This window comes from Castanea sativa, chromosome 6, assembly GCF_040712315.1.
Source record: "Castanea sativa cultivar Marrone di Chiusa Pesio chromosome 6, ASM4071231v1".
NCBI lineage: Eukaryota > Viridiplantae > Streptophyta > Magnoliopsida > Fagales > Fagaceae > Castanea > Castanea sativa.
Window position 1 is genome coordinate 7,700,636 of NC_134018.1, and position 10,318 is coordinate 7,710,953.

The window sequence follows — 10,318 nt, forward strand, 5'->3', positions numbered from 1 at the left end:
AATTTCTCTGTCGTCACCCCGAACGCACACTTTTTTGGATTCAGCTTGATGTTATAAGACAAAAGGGTGTCAAAAGTCTCCTGGAGGTCAGTCAGGTGGTCGTCCTCCCGTATGCTTTTTACCAACATGTTGTCCACGTAAACTTGCACATTCCTTCCAATCTGATGTGCGAACATTTTGTTCATCAGCCTTTGATACGTGGCGCCCGCGTTCTTGAGTCTGAATGGCATCACTTTGTAACAGAAGAAACCCTGGCTGGTGACAAATGAAATCTTCTCTTGATTGGCCTCGTCCAGCTTGACCTAGTTGTAACCAGAGAACGCATCTATGAAACTTAGCAACTGGTGTCTTGATGTTGAGTCTACGAAGATGTCAATCCGCAGGAAAGGATAGTTGTCCTTGGGGTAGGCCTTGTTTAGGTCCGTGAAGTCCACGCACATCCTCCATGTCCTGTTGGCTTTCTTGACCATCACTACGTTGGCCAACCAGTCGGGGTAGTACACTTCTCGTATAAAGTCTGCTTCTTGTAATTTGTGAACCTCAACTACTATGGCTTTGTCTCGCTCCTACGCGAACACCCTTTTTTTCTGACGGATAGGAGAGAAGAAGGGCGATACATTCAACTTGTGGTTTATGATCAAAGGATCAATTCTAGGCATGTCCTCATGATTCCAAGCGAACACGTCTTGGTTCCCCCTTAGAAATATTGTGGGCACTTGACGGACTGGTGGTCTAGCCAAAGTGTCGATCCTGGTTGTTTGTTTAGGCCTAGAGTCGTCCAGGATCACTTCTTCCAATCCCTCCACGAGTTCTGCCATCGTTCTTTGTTCTTCTATACACATGGTCTACAAATGATCATCCATTTCCAGCATGGCAATGTAGCATTCGCGCGCCGCCATTTGATCTCCCCGTACCTATCCCACTCCATACTCGGTTGGAAACTTGATCATCAGGTGGTAGGTTGAAGTCACGGCCTTCCACGAGTTAAGGGTAGGACGGCCAAGGATGGCATTGTAAGCAGACGAAGAGTCAACAATTAGGAAGGTGACATCCTTCGTAATCTTCTGAGGGTAGTCTCCAACCGTTATGGGCAAAGTGACCGCATCGAGTGGGTACACTCTTATTCCTCCGAATCCAATGACTAGTGCGTTAGTTGGAATCAGTCGTTCTTTCCCAATCCTCATCTACTGGAAGGCTGGGTAGTAGAGTATATCAGCAGAGCTCCTATTGTCCACCAGGACCCTATGAGTGTTGTAGTCTCCAATCTGTATGCTCACTACAAGCACATCGTTGTATGGGTGGTGGAGACGTCGAGCGTCCTCCTTTGTGAACCCAATTATAGGATTATCTATACGCGCCATCTTAGAGAACAAACCCCGTCAGCTGGACATTCTGCACCATCCTGAGATAGGTCTTCTGTGCCTTCTTGGTCGAATAGGAAGTTGTGGTGCCCCCAATAATCATCCTTATGTCCCCTATGGGTGGTTTGGGATGCTCGTTTTCCCTTCAGGCGCCTTACTCTTGTGGTTGGTCCATCCTTTCTTTGCTGATGAATCTCTGCAATTTTCCTTGGCTTATCAAGGCTTCTATCTGCTACTTCAAGTCGTAGCAGTTGGACGTATCGTAGCCATGATCTTGGTGGAAACGATAGTATTTGTCTCTGGACCTCTGTTGGGGTCGCCTTTTAGCTTGCTAAGAAATGTCAAGGATCCTTCTTCCTTGATCTACATCAGGACCTAATCGATTGGGGCATTCAGTGGGGTAAAACTCGCAAACCTTCCAGTGGGGGGTTTGAAGTGCCTATCCTCTTGTCCTTCTCCCATCCTCGTGTTTCTTCTTGTCTTTCCCTCTTCCTGGGCTTTTCTTCATGGGCAAGCAACGCGTCTTCTGTGTTCATGTACTTAGTAGCCCTGTAAAGTACTTCCGGCATGGTTTTCCAGTCGTTTTTAAATAAGGAAAACAAAAACTTCCCCTTCTGTAACCCATTGGTGAATGCAGTCACGAGTATCCTGTCGTCAGCTTCATCAATCGAAATGGCCTCCTTGTTGAAGTGGGTGATGTAAGACCTCAATGTCTCATCCTCCTGTTGCTTGATATTCATCTGGCATGCAGTGGACTTCTTGTACCTGTGCCCCCCGATAAAGTGCGAGGCACTGGGCGCTTAACTCCTTAAATGTACTAATAGAGTTTGGCATCAACCTGCTGAACCATACTCTTGCGGGTTCTCTCAATGTAGTGGGAAAGGCTCGACACATGATCTCGTCCGCTACGCCTTGTAGGTGCATGAGAGTCTTGAATGACTCAGGTGGTCCAAAAGATCCCTTGACCCGTCGTAGGCTTTTACTTGGGGCATACGAAACTTCGATAGGAGGGGGAATGAAAGGACGGATGCAGTGAAGGGTGAATCCATCCGGTGGACTAACTCGTCGAGGTCGCTCGATACCCGTCCTCGGAGGGCGTTCATCATGAAGTCCATCATTTCCTTCATCATCTGCATCTCTGTGACCATGTGCGGTGGTGTTGTTTTTGTGACTGATGGACTGCTAGTATCTTGTTGCTTTTGCCTACTCAGTGCGTTGCTGCCTTCCAGTCCTTCTCGGTCCCTTTGTTCAATGCTGGTGCCCTCTTGCTCCTCTTTGCGGCTATTGGGACCTACATCCTTTTGATGCAGCTGTTCCTCCAAGTTATGATTTTTCCTAGTAAAACACTCCACAGCGGCGGCTAAGGTCTGCACCTGTATTTCAAAGGCAGTAGTGCGTGGTTCATCTCTGTTGTTGTTAGTGGTTGCCATCGAGCTAAAAAGTACCATGCAACTCTTTGTCTGGGAAGCGGTAATATGGCTTATGAATATTTCTTCTTCTCACAGACAGTGCCAACTAATGATGCTGAAAATCATCAGTAAGCTGCATAGTCCCTACGTGCTCTAAACAAAACCTGCACAACAAAGAAGAAAGAAAAAACCTTACAGAGGTTACAGGTGTGGTATCGGCCAAATGCCCTCCGAAGGTTAAGTTAGAGAATGTTCACAACTCTAGAGTGCCAAAGCTGGGGTAAATTGTGCGTACCTTGTTTTATGAGAGTTTAGGGTTTTATAGTAGTATAGAATCAACTCCTATTTCTTGGGCAAGAGGATGTTTCCTTGTGGGAAAGATTCTAATAAATGTACGTATTTTACGGGATTCTTCCCATATATGTACTCCATTATTCGTAGGGTGCACGATATTTCCATTTGGGATTCCTTGGAGTTTACTCAAGCCATGGTGGCTCTAATGTCCACCAATCTGGTGTCTGTGTGCTTAGAATCCGTCCACCATAGAATCATCCATCCATTCTGGAATCCTTCGTCCACCATGGAATTGTCCACTACTTGGTACCATCCGTCATGTTAACTCTCTGTCTAGCGCCTCAATCCATCGTTCTATTTATATGTTTTAAAGACCCATTATCATAGTGCCGTCGCCTATGGCAGGCTTGTTTGAATGGGTCCCTCTGCCTAATTTTTATCCTCTTCAGAAACGTTGGAACTTAAACCCACCCCTTTTGGGAGGTGCATATCATTAATCATTATTGATTTCAATCACCCTCATACACGTAGTCATTATCAAGTTCTGGTTTTCATGGGTTTTGTTTTGGCCCAAATAGGTTAGATCTTTTTGCAACTTAAATTAACATCATTTTAAATGTTGTCATTTGCATTCTCGGGTCAGGTCCTACGCACACAATGGGTTTAGGTTCCTACATTGGGCCTATCAGTACAGGTCCATTGCATTGTTGCAGTTGTGTAGCCGTTGAGATTGTTAGTTATAATTGGTGAAAGTTTTTTTTTTTTTTTTTGGATAAATATAATTGGTGAAAATTGTTGAGGCAGGATCAATTACATTCATTATGTCAATTTGTAAACTTTGTACTAAAATGTGTAATAATTTTAATATCTTCCTTACTTTAAAATGGCTCCGCTATTAATACTATTTTTATGTTCATGATATGCTAATTATTGTATTAGCCTGTTAATAAAGAGCAAAATATCTAAATAATTGTAAACATATTTTCACCACTTATGTAAGAAAACTATAAATTAATAAAATATAAACAAAGAAATTAAAATTAATTTTTATAAATTAAAATTATTTTCACCACGTATTTTACGGGATTCTTCCCATATATGGACTTCATTAATCGTAGGGTGCACGATATTTCCATTTGGGATTCCTTGGAGTTTACTCAAGCCATGGTGGCTCTAATGTCCACCAATCTGGTGTCCGTGTGCTTAGAATCCGTCCACCATAGAATCATCCATCCATTCTGGAATCCTTCGTCCACCATGGAATTGTTCACTACTTGGTACCATCCGTCATGTTAACTCTCTGTCTAGCGCCTCAATCCATCGTTCTATTTATATGTTTTAAAAACCCATTATCATAGTGCCGTCACCTATGGCAGGCTTGTTTGAATGGGTCCGTCTACCTAATTTTTATCCTCTTCAAAAACGTTGGAACTTAAACCCACCCCTTTTGGGGGGTGCATATCATTAATCATTATTGATTTCAATCACCCTCATACACGTAGTCATTATCAAGTTCTGGTTTTCATGGGTTTTGTTTTGGCCCAAATAGGTTAGATCTTTTTGCAACTTAAATTAACATCATTTTAAACGTTGTCATTTGCATTCTCGGGTCAGGTCCTACGCACTCAATGGGTTTAGGTTCCTACATTGGGCCTATCAGTACAGGTCCATTGCATTGTTGCAGTTGTGTAGCCGTTGAGATTGTTAGTTATAATTGGTGAAAGTTTTTTTTTTTTTTTTTTTATCAATTACATTCATTATGTCAATTTGTAAACTTTGTACTAAAATTTGTAATAATTTTAATATCTTCCTTGCTTTAAAATGGCTCCGCTATTAATACTATTTTTATGTTCATGATATGCTAATTATTGTATTAGCCTGTTAATAAAGAGCAAAATATCTAAATAATTGTAAACATATTTTCACCACTTATGTAAGAAAACTATAAATTAATAAAATATAAACAAAGAAATTAAAATTAATTTTTATAAAGTATTAAACATAATTGCATGAAGAAAAAATTAATTTCAAATTTGACATTGTAATATGACAAAGAATAAAATAATTGAAGTATAAATTATTAATATAAGAAAAAATAATAAATGATAAAGTAAAAAAATATAGATACACACGTATACAAAAGATACCACATGTATATTCATCTGCAGATATGCCTCTAGTTCTTTATAGATAGATTTCCATTAACGGCCTTCAAAAAAAGATAAATTTCTGTTAATGTATAAAAAAAAAATCTTATGATTGCTCTTGGAAACTTGAATTTAAATTTAAATTAAGATTTTAAATCAAGATATTTAAATGCCTTCATTTTAAATCCATTAATTTTAAATATCATTTTGAATTCAAATATTTTAAAGGGTTAAAATCCTTTGTGGATTTGTCAATCAAAATTCTTGATCTTTTAAAACTATTTAAACGTGATATTTAGATTTTAATTACTGATATCCAAATCCACATGCACAAATCCTGCTATCCAAATACACCAATGCTTAATATAGTTTTTGGCGTTTCCTTATATTTAATAGCATTAGGAAAAAAACTGTCAAAGGAAAACTATCTTTTGACTTTCCATATTTAACTTGATGTGAGTTAGAGTTATTTTTTACTAAATAAGGAAAGTCAAAAGATAATTTTCCAACTCATTTTAAAATTACTACTAAACAAGGTAAAATATGATAGTTTTCTAAAAAATGTTTGTTGAGAGTGATTTATTTTCTAGAATGTTTTTTTTTTTTTTTTTTGAAAAAAAAAATGCCACGAATATCCATGGTATATCATCTTCCCTACCTCTTTAATTTCTCTCCTCTGCGTTTTCTTTCGTAACAAACAGAAGAAAATCAAAATATTCCTTTATATTTCCAATCTTCTCTAAAAATCTCCCCCAACCAAACAAGGGGATAAGACCCAAGCTAAAACTAAGCCCAACTTGGCAGACCTCGGCCCAATCAAATTTGTACTTTCTTCACCCAAAATAATTTTGGCAAAAATTTCAGAATCGGCCCAATTTCATTTCCCATTCATCTAGTTCCTTCTCCCCCGTAATGCTCATCTACGAAGTTTCAGTGCTGAGATCTCTGAAAGAAAATATTTTCCCTTTCGTTTTTTTCACATTTTCTCGTCAACCAAACAGACCCCTTAGATTCTCTATTTCGTGAGATCTCGCATTCGGTTCGTTTTTTTCTAAGTTCAATTTTTGAGCTTTATCAAAACCCTAATATCCCAATTCAAATTCCCCAAATTTTTATACTGTTTGGGTTCTCTTTACATTGCAGATCGAAGGGAAATCGAAATGGGGTTCTTGGTGACAACCCTAATTTTCGTACTAATTTGTACATTTCTCAAAACCCAATTTTTTTTCATTTATTTATGTTTTTGGGTCTATATGTGTGTGAATTTTATTAAAGTTGCTGCATTTGTTAATTCAAGATTGTATATAGAGCATAACTGAAGCTTATTTACAGTAAGTAGCTCTAGATTCCATGATATATGTGGTGTTTGGTTAGGTTTTATGTGGTAATGATTTGGGCTTAAGATGCTTGGGGGATTTTGTTTTGTTGTGTCATGAAGTATGATGGTTCAGTTCACTGAGTGGGAAGTACTTGACAATCTCAACATCATCTTAGATGGGAGTATTTTAACAAGTAAGGAGTTCTCACTGTAGCAGAAGCCATTAATTTGAATGGCCATTACAAGTCAATATTCTTGTAGTTGAATGGCATTACCCAATTCTTCCTATTGGTTCGAACCTGAGTTCAAATCTACCCCTGCTTCCAACTTGTTAGTCCGTTGAGGATCTATAGGAAACTCCAAAATTTTGGGACTAAGTCCTTGTTCCTGTTGCCTTGTTCTTGTTGCTGTTGTTGTCGTAGTACGGTGATAGATGGTAGATTGTCACATATTTTGAAGTTCATGAAATTCCCAATACCATTTTTGAATTTTCTTACTAACATTGGTACATTTGTTTATTAAACGACATTTAAAAGAAGAAGGGTTCCAATTAGTTCAAAATCTCAAATGGTTAAATAAGAGGTCATGATTTCAGTCCCATTAAACAGAAACTTAGTTGGTGTGTGTGTGTGTGTGTATATATATATATATATATATATATATATATATATATATATGTATGTATAAAATTTATTTTTTATTTTCCCCCATTAAGATTTTGTAAACCTCTGAAATGGCTGTAGATGTCAAATTTTTTTAGTTTTGTTCTTTTGGATATTGAGGAATGGGCTTGCAAACTGGCTGATTATGTGCCAGTTTTAGTTTCTTATTTAGTCTTGGTAAAGTTTTGATGTTTTTAATGGATCCTCATACTGATTTCATTGTCAGTTAATCAATTTAAAAAAACTTAGACCCTTCAACTCAAAGAAGTTCAAAGTTTTGAAATCGAAAATAGAAATACTAGAATACTATGTCATTCAATGTAAAAGCACAAAATAGATGACCCCAAACTAGGCACCACCAAAGTCATGCATATATATATATATATACAAAGTGGGTTTTAGTTATTGCCAACACTTTTTCAAAACATAACATGTTGGGTTTTAGTTCCGACTACTTCATGTGTCTCGACATCATGATCAGCACCTGGTCCCCGGTGACCACGATTACTACTTTTGCAGTGAATGGATCTTTTCATGTGCCTTTCTTTTAAAAGCTCAGCATTTATATTGGCCTCCTCCATTGAATCACTCTCATCTACAAAATGAACGATAAGTTATAATGTCACAGTGTACTGCAAAAGAAAAAAAAAACTGTCGATTTAAGAAACATAAGAGCTTAAAGTACATCCTATGAAACACACATGAACATAATGTTTTCATATATTGTGAAACAAATTAATACATACAATGCGTGCATGTCATAGATTAGGAAAATTAAGTACTCTCTCTGTTTGTTTTGCTCCCCCTTGTAAGAGGAACTTAATGTATATTATTACTATATTTCTGTAAATGGTGAATTTACACGTTATTTGTTTGAGAGAGCTTGATGACTTTTTATCATTAGATCAAGAAACTATTTAGTTTTTAGGGGTAGGTTATTGACCGTGGTTAGAGAGGATTATTTTTAAATAACCTCACACAGTCACACTAGAAGTACTGCAAGTTTGGCTTATTTTGGTTTTACCTATACCAAGAACACCAATCGTGGAACAATCAAAGCATTTGAGCTAAAAAAAAGAAAAAGAAAATAGCTAAGTGACATTTTTAGCTCAGCAAAGTAATTAAGAAACTTTACAGGTTTGAAAAGGAACTTGCTCACGAGCTGAGCTCTCGGATGAAATGAGGGCAACAACAGCAAAGACAAGACCAAGAAGAAGAAAAGCATTTGACTTTAAGTAAGCCATTTTCCTTAACACAGGAGGATTAGAGAGAATTCACTAAGCAAACACACACTACGACACGCTAAGGAAATTTTCTGTACCTTTGGTGGTTGAGTTAAGAGCAGTATGGCTCTCCCTTTTTATAGAATTTTGGAGAAAGAGATAAAGAGAAAGTTGGGACCACAAAAAATTGTTTGGTTGTGATGATATTTGTGTAGTGCCGACAGTCAAACTGTGAAGTAATTTAGCAATGGAATTCAATAGTCTAGCTTTAGTCAGGTTGAGAGATGAGGATAGGACACCATATGCATGCTTTACTTTAGCCAAAGGACATGACCATTATCCAAACAAAAAAAAAAAATGGGATTGTATGATGGCCACAATGTGGTTTTTATGCAAAGTTAATTATAAGATAATATATCATAGGATGTTGGGATTCTTTCCATTTCATATTTCAAATTGAATGTTAAAAATATAAAGTTGTGTCTAATGAATGACATATCATTTTAAATTTAAATGACATTATAACATGTACATATATAGTGGTTTATTATTATTATTATTATTATTATTTGAGTATAGCATATACATAGTTAGATATAAGAAATACAACATTAACTCTAAAATGTGTTCTTTCCATTTTCACTAGAAATGGATCCCTTTTTTTAAAATGAATATTCTCAAAATTTATGTGCTAATTAAGTTAATGGCTTTAGGTAGCATAAAGTTGTGTTTAATCAATTAAACAGATGTGTTATGCTTGGTTAAACTCTTAAAGATGATAAACATTTGTTTTGATAATTTAAGAACGCAGGCAGCGGAAATGCAAAAGAGAAGAGCAAAGATTCCTGACTCAGAGCATGTTTTTGACTCAACCATAAATCTGTGGAATGAAGGTAGCTTGCTTAGATGGATTTATGTTTAGTTTAAAAACTATTAAATATGGCCAACAGCTTTGTACTTGAATTGGTTGGTACCTTCTAGTATGTCATGACATCTGAGGTTCAAATTCCCTCTCCCCAACTATCAAATTATCCAAAAAAAAAAACCTCCTACATGACTCTTAACATCTTAGTCAAAGAGTTACAACTTAGCCAAAAACAAATTTTTAAAGGTCATAAACTTAGAAACCAATCCAAACGAATCAATTTTTAGTTGGGATTTTAATTTCTAACCTTGTTATATTATTAAATCCTCGAACAAAATATATGACTATAATCATAAGATAAATAGTTTTTTTTTTCCTTTTCAAAATGATAAATGGAGTTTTAAAATTAAAATAAAAGTATGATTTCCAAAGTGTCAGACAAATATTTTGTCCTAGATTAGGCTTGTGTGCACCCTAAGGCATTACCCATGAATGTCTTAATGGCTACCAATTGATTGACTTTCTTTGGTGTTGCTCAATGTGTGTCCATTTTAGACATCGGCTTGAGAATACACCACTAACTTGGAGGTTATGGTGGAGAAAGAAGTCATTACCTAATTATATATAATGAAGTGTAGAAACCAACTTAGACCTCTTTGCATAGGTCTAACTAAAGTAGACCTAACTTTTGAAATTAGGATAATAGTTAAGTCCACCGGATCCAAGGATCAGCCCCCATTTATATCAGTAAGAGCACTTGTAGCAGTGGAGCTAAATAGCTATATAGCTATTTTAGCTCCGCCAAAACACCAAAAAGAAGCATGCAGCAGTGGAGCTAAATTTTTTTTTTTTTTTAGCTCATTGCTACAGTGCACATCTATTGATAGATGTGCACTGTTCATGAGAGCTAAAAAAAAATTAATTTTTTATTTTGCGTTCACATTACTTTTTTATTGTGGTGTTTTTATTGTAGTGAGATGTATTATTTTATTGTGGTAGATATATTATTTTATTGTGATGTTTATATTATTTTATTGTG

General features: G+C 36.5%; 1 long non-coding RNA gene across 1 annotated transcript; it reads right to left on the minus strand.

Annotated features, from left to right (window-relative positions):
* Window positions 1–7,542: 7,542 nt before the first annotated feature.
* LOC142637981 (uncharacterized) lies at window positions 7,543–8,536 on the minus strand. The gene is made up of 2 exons (XR_012844943.1): window positions 8,327–8,536; window positions 7,543–7,786 (listed from the first exon to the last, which is right to left on the minus strand). It is a non-coding gene; the product is annotated as an uncharacterized LOC142637981 (long non-coding RNA).
* Window positions 8,537–10,318: the final 1,782 nt, after the last annotated feature.